Genomic DNA, 24062 nt, shown 5'->3' on the forward strand with positions numbered 1-24062 from the left:
CTTCCTCCTCTTCCTTCTCCCTCAGGATTTCTGCGTGGAGTCCGGGGGCCACCTTCCCTCGGCTGCTGTCAGAAGGGGTGAGATGTTACCTGCAGGGCTGGGGGGGGGGGGGAAACATGTCCCTTGGGACCCTTCCGCTTTAAGGGGGGGGCAGCCAGAGCCCCCTTTCCCCCAGAGGGTCCAAGCCTCATCTGAGGAACGTGGGGGCACCCCCTTTGCCCCCAAATGCCCCCCACCCTTCCCTCGGGAGGTGGAGAAAAGCGGCGGAGGTGGAGGCGGAGTGGCGGGGGGGGGGGGGGGGGGCACCCCGTCAGCCTGGGGGGTGCGAGCAGGGTGGGAAGCGACGTGATTGCATCCTCCAAACCCGCTACCCGCATCCTCCAGCCATGGTACCCTCAACCCTGCTACCGGCATCCGTGGCACCCGCATCCTCCAGCCCTGGTACTCGCATCCCTGGTACCCAAATCCCTGCTCCCCGCATCCTCCCTCCCCGGTCCCCGCATCCTCCCTCCCCGCATCCTCCCTCCCCGCATCCTCCATCCCCGTTCCCCCCGGGACCGACCGGCGGCGGCGGTGCCGGTTCAGGGCCGGCCGCCCCCTGGGCTCCGGGGGGGCGGAGGGGGGCGGGCGGCTCCCGGCGCCCCGGGCAGAGCCATGGGGCGGGGGGGGAGCGGCGGTGGGCGCCCGGCCCCGGCCCCGGCCGCAGCCTCCCCGCGGCTCCCGGCTCGGCTCGCCCCGGCGGCTGCTGTGTCAGAGAAAGGGGCCGAGCCTCGGCGGGCGGGGGGGGCTTAAAGGAGCCGGGGAAGCCTTTAAAATGGGGGGGGGGAAACTGAGGCACGGCCGGGGCGGGGGGGGGGGGGAGGGCTCGCTGCTTGTCCCCAGCCCGGGTGAGTCGGGGGGGTTGTTAGGGTGGGAAACGCACGCCGCTACAGCACGTGTTTTGGGGCGGTTTTGGTAGAAATGGCTAAAAAAGAAAAAAATACATGTCCTCGGTGGGAAGGCATCATCCCGGCGATGGGCTCGGTGGGGTGTAGGGGGGAGCTCATCCATCACCAAGCTCTGCGAGCCTGGCTCCGGCCAAACCCCGGCTCCGGGTGGTGCTTTGGGCGCTCTCCTGATGCCCAGGGGGTGTTTGGGTCGGGGTCCAACCCCCCCGAGCTGAAGCCGTGGTTGTGTGGCTGTCCGTCCATCCATCCTGCCTCGAAAGCCGCAGTGGGAGCGCCATTGAGGCCGAAGGCTCCCGCGTGGCGCCACCATCGTGGTCGCCACCGTCATGCTGCTGGCAGGTGCCCCTCGCTGACGTCTGGCTTCCCCGCCGTGACTCACCGGCAGAGATGTAATTTCTAATTAAACGGTGCTGCTTTTCAGGGCTGCTTCTTCCTGTTTCTTTTGCATTTTGATTGGAGTGTCGGTCAGTTTTCCACCAGTTTGTCAATTCCCCCTCTTCCTGAAGATCAGCCAGGAGAGATGGGGGATGCAGAAATGCCTGCCGGCAGCGCCGAGCTGGGGAATGCCTCGGGTCCCAGCCGCTGGGGGAAAACCTGCAGAGAATCTGTTAAGAAACGGCAAAAGAGAACAAAAATAATCCCCTAAGAAGCCTCTGCTCCCAGCAACACTTCAAAAGCTGTTTCTTGCTCTGTCTCTCTCACACCTCCCCAGCACCTGGACCGGCGGGACCTGTCCTGCTGCGTCCCTGGGAGAAATCCCATGGGATGCTCGCGCTGACATGGACTTTATCCTTCTGCCAAAAAACGCGGCCTGAAAACTCCTTTCTGCACCAAAATATGTTCGGGAAGCTTAGCACAGGCACTGGGGAGAGAGCTGAGCCCCTGGGCTGAAGTCCCAGTCCTTGCCCTGGGTGATAATGAGGTTGGGAGGGATTTTGGGGGGAGATGTCCATGGATGATCAAACCACCGTTGTTTTTGAGAAGTGCTGGGTTTACAGACTTTCTCACTTCAGATGCTGGAAACATGCTCAAGCCACGTGTTGAAGCTGGGCAATTTGGGGTCAACGTCTTTTCTAGCAGGTAAAAATTATTTCCATAAAAAAGGAACATCGGCATGAGCAGGACCCCTAAAACAGATTGCTTGGTTGGGGATGGGACGTGGGAGCATTCCCGGATGCTTTGGAAATGGGAAGCTGAGCTAAAGGCCCTATTGCAGTGACTTGTGTATCCCAATGGAAAATGTATATCCCTTCACACGGAGCTGGAAATTCAACGTATATTGGACTTGTGCAGGTGGCGGAGCAAGGAGCCACCCCAGCTGGTGGCCCAAATTAACCCCAAACCGAGGGCTGGGCTCAGCCCAGGTGCAGCCCATCTGGGGAGGGTACTCCAAAAGGCTTCAAGACACCCTAACATCTCCCTAAAAGGGGTCTGAGCAAGAGGGTTTGAGGTTTGGGGCTTTTTATTTTAGCAAGGGGAGTTTGTCTTTGTGCAAGTTGTAGTGCTGCTGAGTGGTGAGTAACCACGGAAAAGGGATATTCCCTATGGGACCTGGGCTTTGGGGGGTTCTGGCCTCATTTGCAAGTGTGCAGGGCTTGCGTTGAAGGATGAAGTGAGTAGGCAGGGAGCAGAGAGAGCAAATTTCAGTGCTTTTAATGGGTTTTTGCTTTGTTAGCCAAATGGCTGTTAATCACCCCAGCGAGAATAGCGGAGTCTGCTAGGGGCTGGTGCTGATGGATGCCCACCAGTGGTGGACAGATGAGAAAAATGCAAAAATTCCCATTTTTGGCTCCTGTAGAGTGATAGAGATGTCTGTTGGGGAGAAATAGGCTCTGGTGCTGTGTGTGGGGCTGAAAACCCTGGGTGCTGCAGAGCTGCACCACTGCCCCGTGCCTTAGTTTCCCTTGGGTTTCTGGGTTTTGGTGCCCTGGGAGAGCAGGGGAGGTATTGGGAAGCTGGTGGGCAGTAGGCTGTGGGTTGGGGTGAATAAAAGGCCTTTTTATATGTTGTTATTATATGAATTATATAGTCAGAGCTTGGCCTCCAAGAGCATCTGTGGGGGTCAGGCACTAAGGCACCTATTCTGCCATCCATGTGGTTGTATTTTTTGGGGTGGGTGCTTGTTTGCTGCCACACTTTAATTAAGTGGAAATCTTTATTAATGATGATGGATTTAAAAAGTTATATTTCGACACAGTAGCTGGTTTTGGGACTGGGGGCTTTCTGGGGCTGTGGCAAGACTTGGTCTTAGAGGAGCACCAAAAGTGGTCCAGGGCTGTTGGCAAAGTGGATTTTTCCACCAGCTATTCCAAAACTGTCCAGATAAATACTGAAAACAAAACTAAACCTTTTCCCCCAGCTCTGGGATTGGGTTTTCCAGCTTCCATTGCACTTTCCTTTCCCTTCGAGGGATGCAGCATCAGCAGTGACGTTCTCTGAACAAAATGCTGATTTGCACCAAACCGTGTCTTTTTTCCCCTCCCTTTGCTTGACATCTCCTGCCAGGACAACCGTGCTGGAGCAGGGCTGTGCCAGGAGGTGTCCTTGGAGCATTGGGTTTGGTCCTGTCCTCGGGGGGACCTCTGCGAGGAGAATGCCAAGCAGATGGGCTCAACCTCTGCCAAGGGGACCTTGGGCTAATCTCACTGCCGTGGGTTGCTTCGGGATTAGGCTGGCTCCTTGGGCTTCATTTACATTTTTAAAAGCTTTGTCGTGACCTTAGCTGTGTTTCTGGCTCTTGTCCTTTCTCTGTGAGCACCAGCTCTGCTTGAAGATGCTCCAATGTGGCTGGGCTGGGGAGAGGACTATAAATAGGAAGAACAAAATGAGTGGGTTTAGGGATGTGCTGGCTGTTTTGGAGACCCTGGGTGACTTGGTTTTGTATTTTCTTGGGTTTGCAGGAGCCATTCCAGCATCGCATGGGGCCATCGCTGGGATGGCTTTGAGCTAACGGTTTCTTGATGCTCACCGATAGCTTCCCCCCAGGTTGCATTTGTTTCCTTGCTTGTTGAATAGAGAAGCACGAATAAGTGCAAATCCCCAGGGTGTGGGAAGTGTCTCACTTAAGCTTTTTTTTTTTTTTAAAAAAAAAAAAAAAAGCTTTTTTCTTCGCTTCTAACTCCTTGTAGTATGGCAAGAAACGGGAATCACCTCCCATTGAAGTTCTGTGCACTTGAGTGGTTTCTCTCCAAAGTAAAGCTGCTCCCCCGGGGCAGACTCTGCCACATGCCACATGCCAGCATTTGCTTTCCTGACTTGGCTTTTAAAAGCAATTGTGTAATGAAAAGGGCAGTTCTCAGCCTGTGTCTTCTCCTCAGTAACATTGGAAATATTAAGGATGAAATTGGTTCCTGCTCCTTCCCACCCACCAGTGCCCATCCCCGTGGTGTCTGAGCCATCCCTTGGCTCCCGAGCAGAGCGCAGCGATCCTCTGGTTAGCCAAAACAGAAATTTCTATCAAAGCTGGTTTCAAACTGGATTTTTCCTTTTATTTAACAGGAATGGAAAAGCAAAATTGCAGGGAGTTTCCGAATGCAAATCTCCTTTCAGTGGCGGTGGCTTGTTGAAATGTTGCAGTGAAACAGCGCTGGCACCCTCCAGGCACAAAGAGCTCTTTGAAACTTGGACAAAAGCATGGAAATTTGGGGGTTGCCAAGCATTCAGTGGTTTTTTGGGCTGATTTTTTTTTTTCCTGGAAAACTTTGCCTGTCTCTGCTCCAGAGTCCTGCTTAGCAGGGCAGGTGAAAAAAATCCTTTAAGCTTGGTAATCACAGAAGATGTATCTGAGGGTTTTATACCTTGGGGCTGGCTGAGGCCGGTGATGGGATGTAGAAAAAACATTGGGAACCCCGAATGTTTCTGCTGTTCATTTGTTTTGGAGGGGTAGATGAATTCAATCTGCTTTGTGCCTGCGGGCTTCCCAGCACAGCCTTATATGAGACAACAGAGAATCTTCCCTGCCACATGGCATGGATGGCTTTAAAAGCCAGGAATAGCTTTTAAAAGCTCAACCCCCCCCATTTTTCCTCCTCCCCATGCTGCCAACCTATTCCACGGCATCCCTGGCTGGGGCTGGGGGGGATTTGGTGCGGGTTCCTCGCAGAGAAGCTGAGATTTCTGCAGCGTTGGGTTTCCATGACGACCTCCGCGCAGCATCCTTGGGAGCCAGCACCCCGAGATGCACCTACCTGGGAAATCGGGGGTAAAAATAATAATTAAAATATAGATATAATAAAAAAAAATAGCTGAGGGTTTGCTGAGTCACTGCTGGCTTGTATTTATAGGCACTGGCAAACCTCGCTTTGGGATGCTAATAATATATTTTGTTAATCACAAGGACTGTGGTGGAGAGCTGCTCGCCTTCCAATTCCCCGCTGTGGCGGAGCTGGGTTTTGTTAAATAAACAGCCCGTGGACATGGTGGGTTTTCTGGGGGGGAAATAAAGTCAGGAATTGCCCCCCAAATCTTCTGCAGGGTGGTGGGGAGGAGGATGGGGCTGCAGGGTTGTGTACCTTGATTGAGGCGTTGGGTTTACAGGGGACCCTGAACCACGTGGTGAGAGCTCAGTGGGGACCTCAAATACATCCAGGATGGGAAACCTGCCTTAATGAAGCCAAAGTTTGCTCTGGACTTTATCCCTTCAAAGCTAGCAAAGGGCTCCTTGCATGGATTGTCCCATCCTTTGGGTCGCCCCATGGTGTTGTCCCTGATGCCACCTTTGCTGAACCTGCTGGGAGGTGGCCGCCATGGGAGGGGAGTTTAAATTCCAGTGTTAATTCTTTGCAGCAGTTTTTGAGGCACTTTTGCACAAAATATCCTCCAGATAAATATTTTAAATGGACTCTGGCAAGATGCTAATGGGTTTTTCACAGTTGATGAAATTAAGGCCGTGTTCCTTCAAACGTTATGGAGCTGACTTTGAAGAGCTCGTGTTTTTTTTTTTTTTTTTTTTTCTTCTTGCTGCTTTCTTGTAAGTCTTCCTCTGGCTGATGCCATGAACTGTTTGCTTTCCTCCTGGCCAAGGTGGGCATCAGAAGGCTCTGATCCCATCTCGTGCCTTGCAACAGTGGTTTTGGGGTCCTTTCCCTGCCCTTTGCAGGGAAGGGGTCCTTCTCCTTGCATCACCTTGGAATTGCTCCTGCTTTGGCCACGCCAACCTGCTTGCTGCAAGATGGGCTGCTTCTCCTGGGCCAGCCCATCTCTTCTTCCCTCCAAGCCCTGTCCTCATTGGGGTGGATGAGATGTAAAATTGGATGTGGGGGGGTGGCTTTCCAGGTGTAAAATAGGGCCCCTGCAGTTGTCTTTGCTGCACTCACAAGGTTCAAAGCCACCCAGCACAAGCTCCAGCCCTGGTCTCTCTGTCTGGAGCCTGCTGAGACAGCCTGGACAAAATGCATCTGGCTGCCTCTCACCTTTGGGGAAAATAGACGTAAAAGCAACTGATTTTTTTTTTTCCTGAAATTTTCTGTAAGGGCTCTATGTGGATAGGATGTAATGAGAAAGTGCTTATAGCCCCATGCTCGGCTCCTCCGGGGGTGCTTAGAGAAGATCCGTCCCTCCTCGTGAGCTGCCATACGCTCGATGAAAATGTGAAACGTTTGTCTAATCCTTCCCAAGTTAGGAAGATTTAAATTTTCTGGAAGCCTTCTTAGCTTCGTAGATGACGGGGAGATGCCCGTGCCATGCCTGAAACTTCAGAAGGCATCGCTTTAGTTACGCGAGTTCAAACTTTCCCACTCACATGTGTTTGCTACAAGGCTTGGATTACCCGCCGCTATCTGCCTTGCTCTCTCTCTCTCTTTGCTGAGAGCCAAGTGCTTAAGTATAGAAGCAACTGCAATATATATTTTTCTTCCCTTAAAGCTTGCAGGGAAAAATAGCCTGGTGTGTTTAAACAGCTTTGCAGGCGTGTGGGCAGGCGCGCGGGAGGGTGCTGTGTGTTTGGGTGAGCTGGGGACGCGGCACTGGAGCGTGTCTGAGCTCTCACTCATGTCACAGTCACACGTGTGCGCGTGCTTGGCTTGCCCCTGGCTTTGGCTGGGGCTGAGCTGCACGGGATGCAAGTGCCTCCTGTGCTGTTACAGGGTCTGTGCCTTGTGGTGGTGGTGCAGGTGCGCCCGGAGGATGCTCTTTCCCCAGTACCCACCCCAATTTTGCACAGACAAAGGTAGGTACCTGCTCACCAGGGTGCAAGTCCCAATTCCTTAAAAGGGGGATATCCTGGTCTCCCCCTTTCTAAAATGGTCGAAACTATTTGGTACTGGGGTGCATCCCCAGCTGGGAGGAGGACTGGAGCCATTCGTGCCCAGCGGTGAACTCGGGGTGAGGGATTGCACCAGGACAGCCTTTCTGATTTCCATCCCCCCCACCCCTTATCTCCTGCTCCCTCTCTGCTGTTACAGAAATCCAAGTGTTTTAAGAAATCGTTTGTGCTCCTGCTATAACGCTACTGGGGAGGGATTACCCATGCTCCTGAAATCAGCATTGGTCCTGGAACAAGACTGTCCAGAGACCCTAAATCTGTCACTTTCTTAATGCTGGGTGAATTTTCCAGCCTGGGACAGGCTTTTCCAGCAAGGGGACAGCTCTCCTGGGCTTTGAAATGACACCCTTCTTCCTTGGTGAAGCTGAGAGTGACTCAAAGCTATTCTTAACTGATGTTAGAAGTTGCTTTTAAGCAGCATAAGACTTAATCCTAGCAATGTGAGTTTAGGCAGGCATGGAGCAGCCTATTTTCTGTGCTTTGTTTTTTTTTCTTCTGTATATACAAGTTCCTCCGTGTCTGCCTTGCATCTCCATTAGTTCTTTCTTTGACTCTTCTTTGCTTTACAATGTGACTTTTATAATTTCCCTGACCCACGAAGCTTTTTCCCTGCGCTGTACCTTGATGCATGCATCTGCTGCAGGGACTAAAAGGAGAAAACTTTATTTTTTTGGGGTGCAGATGCTCATTTCCAAAATTCCGGGGGGATGCTGGGGTTTGGCATTGTGGGGTTTTCGGCCACTTGGTTTCCTTGTTTGCAATGGGAGTAAAACCCGCTGCAACACAAATTGTGCCCAAATAAATGCTGTTTCAGGGGAAATAATCTTCTTGTAAGCCAGCAAAAACAGCCTGTTCCCCCAAAAAAGTATTTCTCTGTAAGAACAGAATCACCGAGACTGGAAAAGACTTTCAAGATTATCGAGTGCATACAGCCAGGAGGATTTGAGCTGGTTTTTTTATCAGGGCAAGTTAAATTCTTTGGAAAAATGTCACCTTATGTGACTTTGCGACGTCTGGTCAGGCTGCTGGTGCCAGGGACCAAAGCCAGCCCCGTGGGCGCCTGCTGGGAAATGTCACCGGGCTGTGGTGACCTTGGCTGGTGGCAGCATGGGGCAAAGGCTGGGATGCAAGCACCAAAAAAACAAAAGACGAAAAAAAAAAAAACTTGATGCAAAAATATCTTTTGGTTTCCTTTTGTCCCGAGATACAGGGAAAGCAGGTGGGGTGGAGGGGAAGGAGGGGGAAAATGTGGGTTTGTCAAAATCCAGATGTCCCAGGGGAAGGTGCTTCTGGCCAGGGCTGGGGAGGCGTTGGGTGGTGATTTTGGTTTTGTTCCCCTCAGTGAAATTAAAAAGGGCTTGCTGAGAGCCCCAAGGGTGCTGTGCGATGCTTGGTGGTGCTGGTGAGCAGCAGCTGATGGTCCCCAGGGTGCCAGCATCAGGATGGAGGGACTAAGCTGGGCTTTGTGGGTCACCCCAGAGCAAGATCTTGGCACTTGTGGTCGCTTTCCACAACCCCATAAGAACGTGGGGCAGCCCATTAAGACCTCATGGTGTCTCTAAAGAGACCGAACTGAGTTTTTTTTGGTTGTGCAGCTGTTGGATTATCTGAGCGTGGGTCAAGTTTTGAGGCTCCAGATGGAGATGTCTTATTGCTCCCCTCTGCCCAAGCGCGGCAGCCCTTTTTAATGGGAACATGCAGCAAAATGAGCTGGTAAAGCTCTCAGTGCGGCGGGGCTTTTGATCAGGGAAGCATTAATTATGCTCTAGAGCAAAGGAGAGAGACTAATGAAGGGGAGATCAAAGGCAGCAGTGAGCACGCCGAGCTCAAAACCATGGCTCTTCCTGGAGGTGCTCTGCGGGGAGTCACCCCAGCACCAACCCCAAGCTCCCTTGTCCTCCTCTGGACCACGCGTGCATCCGAGGAGGATCTGTTGGGTGGCCCCCCGTCACCAGGACACAACCCTTGGTGGCCGGACAGGCTCTTCATAAGATCAGAGAAGGGGGTTATGAATTATTTAGCTGGGAAAGCACATGGGGCTTTGCAGTGCTCTGCTCACACAGGCTCCAAGGATGTGCAGCCTGTGGGCATCGGGAGGTGCCTGGGGACAGGGGGACCCCAGGGATGGAGCTAGTTAAATTTAAGGACAATATTGGCACAAGAATAAATGGTGACTAAGCCCCAGAGCAAGCAGAGGACAGGTGTATCAGCAGAGCCACCAAAATGATGGGGAGATGCTCCCTGGGTCGTTTCCTCGCTGCCAGCAGGCTGAGCCCTGGGCTCTCTGCAGACACTGGGCATCGCTGCTGGTAGGTGTCTGCTGTCCGCCCGCCCTTTGGGTATCTCAGGCTTGAAACCACCTCTTCCACCTCTTCTTGTCCCCCCTTTGCCTTCTGCTTTCCCCTCTCCGCCTTCCATCCATCCCGATGTCCCCATCACACAGTGCCGACCAGCTTTGCCCTTAGTTGGATGTTTTTCTCTCTAAATGGCTTGTTATCTCGGGCTCCCCCAGGAGTTTTTAGTGCCCCACATTGTTTTAATAACAGTGAGGAGTGCTGATCGGTGAATGCTATTTCGGGATGCACAGAATCAGCGGTCCTGCTGTCAGGGAAGGGTTGGGTGGCAGCTGACAGGTCTGGAAGCATGAGCTGGGCACAAGGATCCATCTCGAAATCAAAGCAGCTCTGAGTTTTCCTTCTCCCATGGAAACTGTCATTCCTCTGTGCCCCAGGCTTTTATCAGACAGAAATGAGTTCCCATACTTTGCTGGAAAAACAGGCGTTTACCTTTTTTTTGCAGGACCTGGTTAACGCATGCCCAGGCTCTTTTCACCAGGCTGTTCCAATGTGATGGCATTTATTTGGGTCCTTCTATGTGCCTCCACTTAACCCATGGGGAAAAGGGCTGACCTGATCCTGTGCCCCATGGGGCTGAGCAGTATGGGCTTGCCTTCAGATGGTCTGCTGCTGTTCTTGCAGCTGGGGAACGTCACGCTGCAAAGCCCTGGGTGGGTTGGTCTCCTCCACCCTTTGTTGAAATGGCGGGTTGCTTGTGTCCTGCATCCTCCTAGTCCATCCATGTTGTATTTTCCAGCCTTTTTTTCTGTGAATGCTGTGAAAGTGTCGCCCTGGCAGCTGAGAACCATCACACCCTCACCTGGTGCTCCTGGGCAGAGGAGCTGGATTTGGGGCTGAACCCACCAAGAGCTCTGGTGGTGGGCTGGAGGCCCACCATGTATTAGGGGGGAGCAGAAGGGATTTGGGGCTTGGATGCTGGGGAGAAGCTGTGACCAGGAGCACCTTTCCCATCCTCCAGACACCTCTCCGACTCCCAGCTGTGATTGCAGAGCAATCCCCAAACTCAGGGGTTGCACAGCAGCAAGCTGTGAGCATGGAGGAGAGGAGCAGGGACTTTCTCCTTACCACTGATGGTTTCTAACCCTCCCCTTTGCTTCCCGAAGCTTTAACACTGCTTAAGCAGGAGCAGCAGCACTCAGCTGGGAGCTGCCTTTGGCCTGGCACAGCTGCATGTGGAGCACAGCACATATGCACAAAATAAAGCAAATACTTGGCTTTTAGGGCTGCATTTGCTTTCATAATCTTCCCCATAGCAGCTCCCTTTGCCATGCCCTGGAGCTGGAAGCCAGCTCCAGACCTGCTGGCCTCTCATTTCTATCCAGCTACTGCTTGCCTTGACATTTTATACGCTGATGCGTCTGCTTCTGGGCTGAATTGGGCTGAAACTGTCCCAAAATGAGAAGCAGCCTGATCTCAGTGAATTGCTTGGCCATGTGATGATGCTTCAGCCTTGTGCTGTGAACCCCAGCTGAGCAGGAGCAGCTTTCCAGCCAAAGTCAGGGCTGTGCTCTTTGGCCAGGGATGGCAAAGTTGTGATCAGCACCAAAGCTCTGCAAAGGGCAGTGGGCGAGGGGTCTCCCGTGCAAGACCTCTGGCTGGCACAGCTTGTTTTAAGCAAGTTTTGTGGGTGCTGAGTGTTACTGACACTGCACCAGAGTGCAGAGCTGTCCTGGGTGCCTCCACGCCATGCCCCAGGGGGCGGCTCTGCTCACCTTCATCAGCTTTGGGATTTTTGCCATAACTGCCATGAATAATCCTTTGTTCACCTATAAATGACTTATTGGGACAAATCCACCACCTAAGCCCTGATTTGGACAGCCTGGGTTCAGCTGGGCCCACAATGATTTTCTCCTTTAAACTCTGATTTTGGGGTTCATGCTGGTTTTCTGCCAAGTGCTCTTGTGCTTGGGGAGCTTCGTTCTGCAGAGCTCCAGATGCATTGGGTCTCCTGCACCTCTCGAGCAGACCATAAGGCATGATGTGCATTGTCAGGTGCTAAACCTCAGGTTCAGAGCGACCACAATTACTTTTCTTACGCTATTGCAGAGCCGGCACTGGGGAGAAGTGCTTTGGAAATGTAATTTCTGCATCAGCTCTGGGGCTCGCTTGTAGGCTTGCTGTGAATGATCCTGCTGGGAGTCCCCGTGCTGTCCCCTTCTGCAGGCAGCAGAGCCGCATGGGGAGCATCGGGGTAGGTTGAGACCTGGCCCAGGCTTGTGGGCTTGGGGCTAGAGGGGCAAAGGGAGGGGGTTTGTGGAGCTGGCCTTGCAGAGCGGCCCTCCAAGTCCTAATTTACAAGTGTCTTTATGTACAGTTTGGATCTTTGCCCAGCTAAATGAGAACTGTCCCCTCTGCATTTATTAGAATGATCCAGGGTGCCTCAGCTCACCATCCAGCCTGGTGGCTGTCAGTATGGCAAGCCTAATCGATCCTTCTCTTTCGCTGCTGCTTTCAATTTTGTGCCCTGACTTTGAGTATAAATGCTTTTTTTGTGCCTGGGCTTCCAGACCCGCGTGTTTGGAGTGAGCAGCCCTGTGATTTTTGCTTCAATAACCAGCTGAGACAACAGGGGAGAGTCGGGTCAGGATGGAGCCGTCGTCGAGCTGCACGGAGCTGCTGAGCACCTCAGGGTTTAATGAGATTTGTGTAAGACGCTGGCAGGAAAATGCTGCTGGAGGTCAGGTAAAGCCTCGCTGGAGAGCCCTTGGTATTGCTGGAGGGATGCAAGATGGAGCAGAGGCGTCCTCACGGCAAGCAGCAACTCTTCCCGGGGGGGTTTTATCCTCCGATCCCATCCCCTGCACGTGGTCCTCATGCTCACCTCTCTCACCCACTATTAATGACATTTCACAAGGTGATGCTCCGGCGTGCTGATTAAACAGGATATTGGAGCTGAAGATAAAATGTCCTGGAAGGCGGCTGCTGCTCTCTGTTTGGGGAAAATAGCTTTATTTTGCCACAGAAATGATCTGGGAATGGCAAACTGTGGGAGAAACCTACTGTGATGTTCCTGGCCTTTGCCAAAGGGACAAGGGATGAAGGGGTCACGTGCCACCCCACCCCTGCTCCTTTCATGGGGACCCCCTGCTTGTGCCAGGGCCTATTGGATCTGTGGAGACTTCAAGTTTGTCCAAAATTGGCTGACTTTAACAAAGGCTGCAGTTGTGCAAGCATCCTTTGCTCCCCCTTGCTCCATTTCCAGGGGCGAGCTTAGGGCAAATGGCACTTCTCTAGTTTTGGGATCGGCCCCAAATGCTCATAGCTGAGCAAACCATGCATGAAACCATTTCTCTGGGAAGAAAAACAATTATTTTCCTACCCGAAATATATATCTGTGGATAATGCTAATTGCACGGCTCTGAATAATGCTAATTGCACTCGACCTCTGTGGAAGACATATGTAGATAATAATACCTCGGTCTTCAAACTTCCTCTCCAGAAACCTCATGAATATGAGTGAAATGCCTCAATTTTGTCCCTTTAAGCCTCCCTGCCTCATCACGAGGCTCATGAGCACGGCGGGGGCTGGAGGAGCCAGGCGATGTAGGTCATGCCCCAGTTTTTCTCTGCTCAGCAGCTGTGGGACCTTCCTCCTTCCAACCCCATCCATGCCCAGCCCCAGGCTTGGATGGTCTCTTGGAGCTTCCAGAAGGGATTTTTTTTCCCCATACCTTGGTAGCCTTGATTTCCCCAGGGGACATCCCTTGGGGGACCCATGCAGGTCCCTTCCTGCCAGCACTGGAGGGGGACGTATGGCTTGTATATGGTATCTGGCTGCGTCCGACCTGTAAATATAGCTCCAGCAAGAGCATGTCTGCATGTGTGTGACAGTCTGTGCAGCCAGGCTCTATTTTTAGGAGTGCTGGCAAAGGACATACACACAAATGCACAGTTCTAATCACAGCTTCTCCCAGGCAAATGTTCTTTCTCTGGTTTTCGAGCCATGCTTATCAATTTCCTCTGCATTATTTCCTTCCCTTCAGCCGTGCCGTCACAACCCGCAGCCGGCAGGAGGGAGAAAAAGGGATGTGATGGGGAGGAAAGTTGGTAGCAAGGCAGCTGGGTGGGATGCAGGGGCTGTCCCCAGGTGGAGGGATGCTCCCCCAGCTCCACGGATGGGCTGCGTTGGGTGGCCATGGGCTGGGGGCTCACCTGGAGGAGCTGGGCTGGAAGGTGAGCAATGCCTCCAGCATGCCCAATTGTCCTCTGTGGGGTGGTGGAGGAGTTTATTAAAATTTGCAAGTTTTTTTTTCAGTATTTTCTTCTTGGTGTGGCTGTCCAGGGAGGGACATCAGAAGCGAGTGGTCAATGGTGTGCATCCAAGTTTTCTTGTGCTCTGTTGGACAACCCCGAAATTTCACTTCTTAAAAACCCACCTTTCCCTGTCTGCGCTGCTCACTGCTCCTCTTGGAGCAAACGTTCCTGATTGAACATTTCCAATAGGAAATATTCCTAAATTAATTCACCCCTATGGCTGGCAAAGTCACAGGCAGTTGCATTGTGATGACCTCCAACAGTAAGATGTTGGATGGGGACACCCGTGCCAGCCCAGAAGCATAAATATTTCCGTAAGCCTTGCACCTTTGCCAGGAAAAGTGTATTTTTCCTCCAGCTGATTTGCAGGCAGTGGCGAGACGAGTTTCCTGGGGTCTCTCCCAGCTTCATTAAGCGGTCAGAAGCAATTAATTTAACCCTTCTCTTCCTCCAGTTGTAAGGACAGGGATTATTAATTGCTCGTGGAGGTGGCAAAGATGGATGAGGAGAGTTAAGGCTGGCCGTGAGCTTTCAGTGCAATTTCTGCTTTCTTCAGATAATGAAACTAAAACATTTTGATCTCCCCAAATTGAGTAAAAACCCTGGCTCTGAAAAGCCTCAGTGTTTGAACTAAAATGCTCCTTGTCCAGCACGAACTGAGCAAGTAAAAATTCATCATGGGCTAAGCAGGACTGCAGCACAGAGTGGGACCAAAACTTCTCAGTGCTGGCTGAAAAATGGACTTTATTTTTATTTCAGTGGCATTTTTGGGATTAAGAATATTATGAAGCAGAACTCTGTTGTCTTAAAATTTTCAGTGAAAGACTGTTGAAGCCATCCTAGCAGGCATTTGGTGCTATTTGCTTTGACAGGCCTTTAACTTCTGAGCTTCAAATTAAGGCTTCAAGCCTTAGGCATCCCAAATAAAATTAATTACAAAATTTAGAGTAAAATAGCATTTTTAAAAGAAAGGACAAACAGGGTGTTTGCCAGGTATTGTGGTCACTGATTTTTATTTTTTTGTAGTGAGAAGGGAGGTGAGGGGCTGGCTCACCCAAGGCTCTGCAGCGATGCTGCACCAGCATGGAAAACACACTTCTAATTCCAGGCTTGAAAAGGGGAAAAAAAAAAAGAAAAACAACAACAAAAAGAAGCATTATGGGAGATTTGGGGAAGAAAATGGCTCTCGGCTGTGACACCACCGGAAGGCCCTGTCCCTGCCTGCCCTCTTCTCCTCCTGCTGATGGCAAAGCCTGGAAGAAAATATATTTTTTAAATGGGCTATTTGCTTTCCTTCACCATTCCCCATAAACACGGCTTTTTGTCTCATAGCGAAGATGCACTCTTGCTTTTATAAGCCGTCTTAAGCACCACTTCTTACATCAATGGCTTTAAATGAAAAAAGAAAGCGCTTTTGAATACAAATGTGGCATTTACTTCCTTAATGCCTCTCTTGCACTAAGCTACCTTCAAACCCATCAGAGACACTTTAATATATTGAACAGAACTCCCCTCATTTTGATGCTAATGCAGCATTTCATGCAGATAATTTGCTTGAATCATGCACTGAAATACATTAAAGGTGAAATCTAGAGCCTGGAAAACCCTCTGGTGGCTCAATGCTCCCCTCCCTCCCCCTACCTGCATCCACTCTTGGGGTCTGGCCAAGCCTCTTGGTAGGTCCAAGGCCAAGCTTGTCCTACATGACTTGGTTGGTGCCTTCTGATCAATTGAAAACCCCAAATCACCTGTTTGTTTTTTTTTTCATGCTGTCGCTCTGCAATGGGCTGTTCATTGGTGGGACTCCTCGCTGGGAGGTCCTGAGGCAGCATCATGTGGATGCAGCCTTCATCGTTGCTGTGCCAGGACATGCTGAAAGCCAGAAATGACTTTTTTCAACCTAAGGAGAGCGTTTCTATGCTCTTGTTGTGCTACTTATAACCCTACACACCTCTTGTCCTCCTTCGGAGGCAGGTATTGATGACCCCACCTGGATGTGTTATCATGTTCCTCTTCTCCTAACGCATGATAGCAGGGACCAGGTGATAGGAGAGGGGCTGCCTCTTCCATTTGTTGTTCATTGTGAGCCAAAACTAATAATTAAGCTCCAAATTTGGGTCATTAGGAACCAAATCACCTTGAAATAGAAATGTAAATTTTCCATTTTGGGTCAGTGGGTGTCGGAGGACTTGACAAGAAGCGCCTTGTTAGAAAGGGATTAATTTATTCGTGGAAACCTCACTTTGTTTTGAAGAAATCAAAGCAAGTCATGTCAAGGTTTGGCAATACTTTCAATTGTGCTTTTCTGTGACTGCAGTGGTGTGACTGGGGGTTGGAAAAAAAAAAGAAAGATTTCTGCTAAAACTGCTGTTATCTGTGTCTGCTGCTCCTTGGAGCAGCCCACTTGTCCTGAGTAGGATGCACCAAACTCAGCTCACTTGTACCATTATTGGGGTGAGGGTGTTGGGCTCACCCCTGAGGTCTTTGGGGTCCTTTTTTCTCCTTTGTAATTAATGCTGCCACCTCTCTGGTGTGAGCTGTGCTGTGGTCTTTTGCTAGCATGGTGTGCGAGTTTAGCTGGCCAGGTATTTTCTTGAAGAATGAAAGATATTACTATTATTTTTCCCTTTCTCTCATTACTCACTTGCAGGAATTTCACAAAATGGAAATAATGGATAACAAAGAAAAGCTCGGACCTAATTAATGTCACCGTTCCCTTCCTGGGTGGCTATGTGTGGCTTTTCCTGGTCAGGCTCAGCGCAGCGGTGCGTGCAGCAGCACCGAGCATGGGAAGGGAAAAGCTGCAGATGGGAAACGTGCCTCACCTGTAAAACAGTTAAACCTAATTTCCTCTCCCTCTCCAGCCTCAGAAAGACCCAAACCACAAGAAAATTGGGCTGTAACGCTCTTGGCTCGATGCACCTCTGGTTTGTTTGAAGCAGGAGTGATGTTTTTCTGAGCCAGGCGCTTTACCCTCCTTGCTCTGCCATCCAGCAACGATGTCCCCACATCAAATATTTTACATAAAGCCCTGAAAGTATTTCCAAAAAAGATGCTCCATGGGCAGGTGTCTCTGGTGGAAGCAGCCCGGGAGGGCAGGGGAGCCCCAGATCTGGACCTAGCCTGCTCAGTTATCACAGCATGGTCCCACGGCTGGGAAGCTGCTCGCTGCACACACGTGGGCAGGTGGAGGTGGCTTGCTCTGCTCTGGCTAATTGGGTTCATTTCTCTTAATTATCTCTCCTCACTAATGAGCAGCCATCCCTTCAGCAAAGCCCAAGGAGGGGCTGATAAACAGGCAAGGAGGGCAGTTAACTGGATTACGTGCCCCGTGGAGCACGTTGGCTTCTTCCCATTGGAAAGGAGAGGAAAATGTTGATGCAGAGAGCTTCATTCCTGCTTTTTTTTCCATTTCCAGGGAGAGGAGTAGTCCCCATCCCACCCCATTACCCCATGGGTACTATCACATGCCCATCATGCTGTCCTTCAGGTGCCCTGTGTGCAGATGTGCCTGGGTTACCGCTGAGATCTCCAATTTTGCTGTCCACCACCCAAATTTGGAGCATCCTTTGAGGGTTTTCCAACCATGGGACAATGTCAGCTGGGATCACTGAGCCTTTTGGCACCAGGACAGCTGCTTCAGGGCCAGGACACCTTCCCCTGGCAAATCACAGGGACCTGGGCTCCCCAGCCAGGTGCCCTCCATCTCTGGGATGCGCCGAGCCCATCTGCCCCATGCTGATCCTGCGCTCGTCACAGCCTCTCCTCGCCCCCATCTGCACCACCAGCTGAGCTTATTTCCCCAATTAAACACAACCAGTCCTTGATGGAAAGGAGGAGGGAAGCAGCAAGGAGGGATTTTTATTGGGAAGTCATTTCTTCCTTAATTAAATCGCTCCCGTTAAGAGTGGTGAGGAGAAAAGAAACAAAAAAGTGAACGGGAAGTAAAGGCGTTTAATTCGCTCCTGCTTGAGAGCAGCTAATATTAATAAACTTCTGGATGGAGTGATTTGCAAGGGCTTGTTTGAGGGATTAACTCCAAAATGGTGATTAGATTTCCCAGAGTGAACTCGCTGATAAACAAGTGAAATAGGGGGACCTGTACGTTGTCCCCCCAGGCCATCAGAGCTGCTCCAGGGCAGGGGACTTCCACCTTTATCCCAAAATCAAGCAGAGATGATATTCTTGGCCCTTCCTAAGAGGGTTTTGGCTTTGCTTACCATAAAGACCCTTCAAACTTGGGGTTGGGTGGAGGTGGGACCATTACAGCGACCACATGGGCTAAGGAGCAGGATTAGGGAGACGCTGACCCCAAATCTGTGGGGTGGTCCCACAGTGGGGATGGATGCTCCAACAAACCTGACTGTGGCTGTGTGTGAGGCTTCTTCCATGAGTGCAACGTGTGGGCAATGATGTTATAGGGGAGGAAGGGGGAGCTGGGTCAACCCCAGCCCCTGGGGAGGAACTTCTGAGACCTTTCATCTTGCCCTTTTGCTTGCTTTTTGATGAAATGTTTTGTTTTGGGAATCATGACACATTGATCAATTTAAAAAGCAGCTGGTTTGACTTTTGCCTTTTAAAGGTTTTTTCTTTTTTTTTTTTTTTCAGTGCAAGCATGGACCTAAACAGAGGATGCAAAGCCCGAAATAGCACGGTCCACACTGGGGCAAAGAAACACACATTGTCCTGAGGCAAAGAAGATCTCTCTGCTTCTACTTAACCCATTTTTTTTCTTCATAATTTTTCTGAAGCTTCCTGTGAAAGTTTCTGGCTTGGATCAGCCCAAATATCTATTTTTTTCCCTGGTGTTTTTGTTTTGCTCCTTGGGTGAAATATCCATTGTTACTTGCTCCATGAGTGTGGCTAGACCCAGACCTTCACTGGTGCCTTCTCTTCTTCTCGTAGAACCCAGCTGAAGAATTTCAGTACCACGGGGCTGATTTGGTCGGGCCTCTGCATCCCACCATCTGCTTGTCCCCTTAAATGGGCTATTTAAGAGGGGAAGGGGAAAAATATTTATAGGGTTGCCTTTGGCCTTCAGGCACCAAATTTAATATGCTTCTGATGGATATAATCAAATAGGGAATGTCATGTGTAGGAACACTCCTTCGGTGCCTTCCTGTCCCCGTCTCCCGCTCACAACAGCCTGAGCTCACACATCCAGCCCAGGGTTATGAGAAAGGAAATAAACGAGGCAAAAAAGTCAAAAGCAGAAGGAAAAAAAAAAAAAAAAGTTTCTCTTGTTTTTCCATCTCCTGTAAGTTTTGAGTTTGGGATCTTGTAGGGTTTTGGGTCAGTGAGGCAATCCTGTTGGAACAAAATGTTGCACCTTGTTTGGGTACAACCTTGTTAAAGCACAATGTTTGGGGGGCAAGGGGATGTGACACCTGTGTCCCCAAGGAAGAGCCAGCCTGCAAGGTCATCGCTTTGTGTCTCTGCACACCGAAGACAAGCTCTGTCTGATCCTCAACCTTTCCTGACCCCACAACCCCAAAATGCTTGGGCAAATGCCTTTTAATTGCTAAATGCTCACTTCTCTGCTAATTAACATCCTCACAGGCATTTAGGAAATGATGCTCTTTGTTCATAATTACCAGTAAAAGGTGAATCCCGGCTCCTGGAAGCAAAGTAATTTTCACCTAGGGGGAAAACCTATTTTCTTTTCCTTTTTAACATTGGTGGGCAGAAAACATGGGTGCTTTATGGAGGCAGCTCATGCAGCAGATGGGGAAACTGAGTCACAAGGCCACGCGCTTCAGAGCAGAAATAGAAGCCCTGCTTCCACCTCAACGATCAATATTCCTCATGAAAACCTTGGTGGCAGAACTGATGAGTTTCTTCCCTCTGCAAAATCGGTGCCGTCGCTTCCCATCAGCACCGTGCCATCAGCTCCCGGTGCGGGCTGACCACATCCCACTAGGGACGGGACATAGGAGAGGACCTAACTCACCGGTGCTCTCCCAACTGATCTTCAAAAGCACTTTGAAGTTGGGGAAATCAGTGGAGTTTTTATGTTATTTTATGTTTTTCTCTTCTTTTCCTTTTTTTTTATTTCCTTGGGTACTAAACTTCCGAACTTTGGTTTTTAATGAGGAAGGAGCTCCGCGGCTCGCATCAAACGATGCTGGCCAGCGGGGCTCTGGAGCAACAGCTGTGCAAACGAGCAGGAAGGTTGAAAAGCATGAAAAGAAAGGGAAGAAATTCCTCCGGGTGAGCATGGAGATGCCTTGGGGAGACTCCTGGTGAAACCTTTCCCTTCCTGCACGAGAAGTCCTATCGGGTGGGGATGCTCCTGGGGAGAAGACATTTGGCCAAAGACAACCCAGCAAAGTGGTGTTGGTTCAGAAACTATATAAAATATTTAAAATATTTTCTTTTTTTTTTTCCTTTTTTTTTTTTAAATCTCTAGGTTTATATTTTAAAATAGCAATGCTGCAAATCAGGAATTTTTAATGGTTACTTGGATATAGTTGATGGTAAGCTCCACTGTACCTCCTGCCACGTGTCCTCGCCTCTTGGTGACATCCCCAGGATGCTGCAGGGACTTTCCACGTCACCATACCTGGCCAGGGGAAAGAAGGAGCTGCCACGTCTTGTGCCCACCTGGGAGGCTCCTGGTGCTTTTCCATGGCCTTCAAGAAGGAGGACATCACCTCCCACAGCCCCAACCTTGTCCGCAACACGTGTCCACCAGCCCGAGCTCAGGCGACTGTTTCTCTGCAGGTGTTCTGCTGGAGGGATTGACAGATGGACAGCTCCCTTGTGCTGTTCATCCCTTCCTTGCTCCTTGGTTTTAATTTTAGCTGTCCCTTTCACCGGGGGCTGAGATGTGCTGCTGGCTTGTTTTCCCCTGCAAAAGCACCCAGACAAATATAGACAAGGATCCATTTAAATTACAGGCAGGACAAAACATAGGAGGCTGCTCCTATTTAATAATAGCCACCGTACAGATATTGCTCTCAGGGCTTTGTCATGCAACAGCTTGTTTTATTAAATCCTTCATGCCCTGTGCCGGCTTTATTCAGCTGAGAGGTGCCCGCTTGACAGTCGTCTTGGAGACAAGCATCCTCTCGGGGTCCATGTTTGTGGGGTCAAGCGCTGCTTTTTTGGCAGCCACCATCCCCTGGACCACCATGGCTAAAACCTAACCTGCTTTTGGCCACAAGTTTGGGCTGGAGCCCCTCGGTTGGCCACCAAGCGTTTTCCAAGCCCATATCCTCCACTGGGACTTTGTGCAGAAAACCAGGTCCAACCTCTGCTGAACCCTTCCCAAAACATAAATCCACCTGCCAACCTTCATGGAGGTTCATGTTTTTCCTCCTGGTTGCTTATTCAAGGTGAAGTGCCAATCCCTGGTCCCTCCCCAGCTGGGCTGAAGGTCAATTCTGGCCAATTTTCATCAAATTTGGGAGAGTTGTTGGTCTGTCTGTCTGTCTTAGAGGGACATTCACTGGTTAAAACCATCCTGGAGCTGTGCAGGACCCTCTGTGTGAACCCTCCCCACATGCCAGCATATCAGGGGGTACCAAAAATGATGCTTTTGTTATAAAAGGCTTGGATGTGGAGCTGTGGCGGGGCATGTTGGGCTGGATGCTGAGCACCCCTGAGTCTCTCCTTTCTTCTGGATGTCCCAGTGGGGCTGGGTGGGCTGCAGGGTGTTCCCAAAACCTTCCCAAACCAGGGATGTGCTGTGTTCTGCTCTCCCCAAGGATCAGGAGAGGAGATTCAGGGAGCACGTGCTCAAGCAGATGTTGGTTTTGCTAGGTGGAAAAAAGGAAAAAAAGGAAAAAGAGAAAAAAAACAGTTTTGTTCTGAGCTGAGGTAGGAGAACACAATCACCACATCGTCTTCATCTCGGCGCTTTCTGAGCGAAAACAGCTTTTCATTTGAGAGACTTCAAGGTGTTTTGGAGATGTCAAAGTGCTGCCAGTTCCAGCGTCCTGCTTGGAGCCATGTCCTTCATCTCGAACAGGCCTTGATCAGAAAACAGATCTGGTTGTGTGCACACGGGAGTGCTGGTGGGGGATGAAACCCACCTGCATGGAGATAGCTTAGGGCTTGCTCATGGGGCAGCCAAAATCTTGCTGGCACCCATAAGAGGCTGAATTTTGAAATATTTCCTTGCTATTTACCTGATCTCTTTGGTCCCCTTCATTTATCCGATTTAACCATCATCATCACGAAGTGAGCCCTGTGCCTCAGTTTCCCTAAGGTGCCTGTTGTGATGCCTGCAGGATGCTGGGGCCATATAAATATCTCCAATAAGCAGTGCTGAGAAAAAAAGCATTTAATTTCCCATCCCATGATCAGATTTGACTGCGACATAATTCTCATCTTTATTTCCCCCCCAGATTGCTCTCGGCACCAGCTGGGCTGGGAGCCGGTCTGCCCCACACCTCTGATATCAAACAGGATTTTTCCCACTGTGGGGAAATCCCCAAACACACCAAAACACTCGCTTGCACAAGAGGGCAAAAAGAGTTGCAAGAAACAAACAGAGCCCAGGTGATTTATTCCATGGATTTCACGCCGCACAAAGCACCTGGAAAATAGCTGTGTGGGCTTTCCATATGGGTTGCTATTATTTTCCAGGGTACAGAAAACAGATTGTTGGAAGAACTCCCTGTTCTGTGGCTTGTGCTATTTTTTTTAATTATTTTTTTTTTAAAGCAGAGCAGCAGTCAGTGCTGTTTCCTCGCTGCTGAACGTTGTTTAGCGATTGCTCCTGGTGCAACTCGAAGCAGGAAAAAGCTCGGAGCTTTTAATTAAAAGCCGCAATCTGCTCTTTCCTCTCGATGCAAAGTCTCACCTACAACATGGGAACTGCAAAATGATAATATCAAAAGCACTTTTCCTACGTGGGGAAGGACTGAGTTTAAACCGTGGGGTTGCCACAAACAGAGGTGTTGGGGATCTCAGTTTGGGGATCTCAGAGATGCTTTGGGGAAGCCTGTGGGCACTTTGCTGATTTTTTTCATTTTTTTGTGTTATCCCATAAGTTTTAACCTTGGTGTTTGGTCCAATAAATATATAAATAAATAAAAACTATCCTGGTTTTGTTATATACGCGCTGTTTTCTCATGTCTGGCTGCCCCACCGGCTGTTTGGCAGCATCCATGCATGGCTAAAGAGGCCGGCTTGCTTCTAAGCACGTCGCCACGCGTCTCCATCTCCCCGGCTCCCAGCCACGGGGACAGGGGAAGGCTTTCACGGGAGGGAAACCCACCGTGACGCTGCTATGGGCTCCGATATCTGCCGGGGTTGCTCTCAATTAGCTCCTGCTTGATAATCAATGATTTTTTTTATTTTTTTTTACATTTGCTTTTTTCACTCGGCTGACTCCTATATTTGGCGCTTGGGAGCGTGTCTGTCTGCGCCTGCCGTCCCTCCATCTGCGCGTCTGGCTCACCAGGGTGGCACCGTGCTTCCCCCAGCAAGAAAAAGCTTTGGGAAACCTATGGGGTTTTATTCCCCCCTCCAGTGATGGTGGAGAGGGGAAAAAAAACTTGTAACCTATACTAAAAAGAAGATGCTAATACTGATAATGCTCATTTGCATGAGCTGCAGTGCTGCGTTTCCATCCCTGTCCTTGGTAAAATGGTAAATGTCCAGGGAGATAAGAGCCAAAAGCTTGGAGCCACCCCTTGAGCCTCCTGAAAAGGTCTGGTGCTGCTCTGTGCAAAGAGTTTTGGCTTTGGGGGTGGGTTTGCACCCCCTTGGGTCCCATTCTGGGGCTTTGCCCAGCAAACCAGGGGATGTGCGAAACAGGGGCAGAGCATGGGCATGAGAACAAGGAGGGATGTAGCATATTAAAACTCCAGCCTCCTTCAACTTAATTTTCCCTAAAATTCTTCCCTAATTTTCCCTAAAATTTTCCCTAAAATTAATTTTCCCCAAAAACATCCTGGCAGGATTGCAGTAGGAGGGATGGAGAGGCGAGGGGAGCGCTGCATCCACCCCTCCCCAGCCTGCATTCCTGGACCCCAAAAAATGCTCGGAGCCCCTGGGTCAGGTTTGCTGGATCCAAGGTGCCTCAGGGGGGATTTTTGGGACCCCCCATCCCTTCTGCATGTGACGTTGAATAGCAAAAATTGTTTTGCAGGAGGGGGTGAGCCAATCCATGCATGGCGCAGTATCCTATGCGAGGTGCCCATGCCAAAAGCTGACAGAGGAAGAAGCCCAGGGTGAATTTTGGGGAGGTGGAGCAGGACACTGGCTCCGAGCTATATTTGGGTCCCCGCG

General features: G+C 50.4%; 2 long non-coding RNA genes across 2 annotated transcripts; both read left to right on the plus strand.

Moving 5' to 3' along the window:
* The first annotated feature begins 106 nt into the window (after window positions 1-106).
* Window positions 107-22865, plus strand: LOC310905029. The gene is made up of 2 exons (XR_014588750.1): window positions 107-441; window positions 18429-22865. It is a non-coding gene; the product is annotated as an uncharacterized lncRNA (long non-coding RNA).
* On the plus strand, window positions 2054-12631 carry LOC310905028. Its single transcript, XR_014588749.1, has 3 exons — window positions 2054-2461; window positions 11613-11757; window positions 12074-12631. It is a non-coding gene; the product is annotated as an uncharacterized lncRNA (long non-coding RNA).
* Window positions 22866-24062: the final 1197 nt, after the last annotated feature.

This window comes from Anser anser (assembly GCF_964211835.1).
Source record: "Anser anser genome assembly, chromosome: 10".
In the NCBI taxonomy this organism is placed as follows: domain Eukaryota; kingdom Metazoa; phylum Chordata; class Aves; order Anseriformes; family Anatidae; genus Anser; species Anser anser.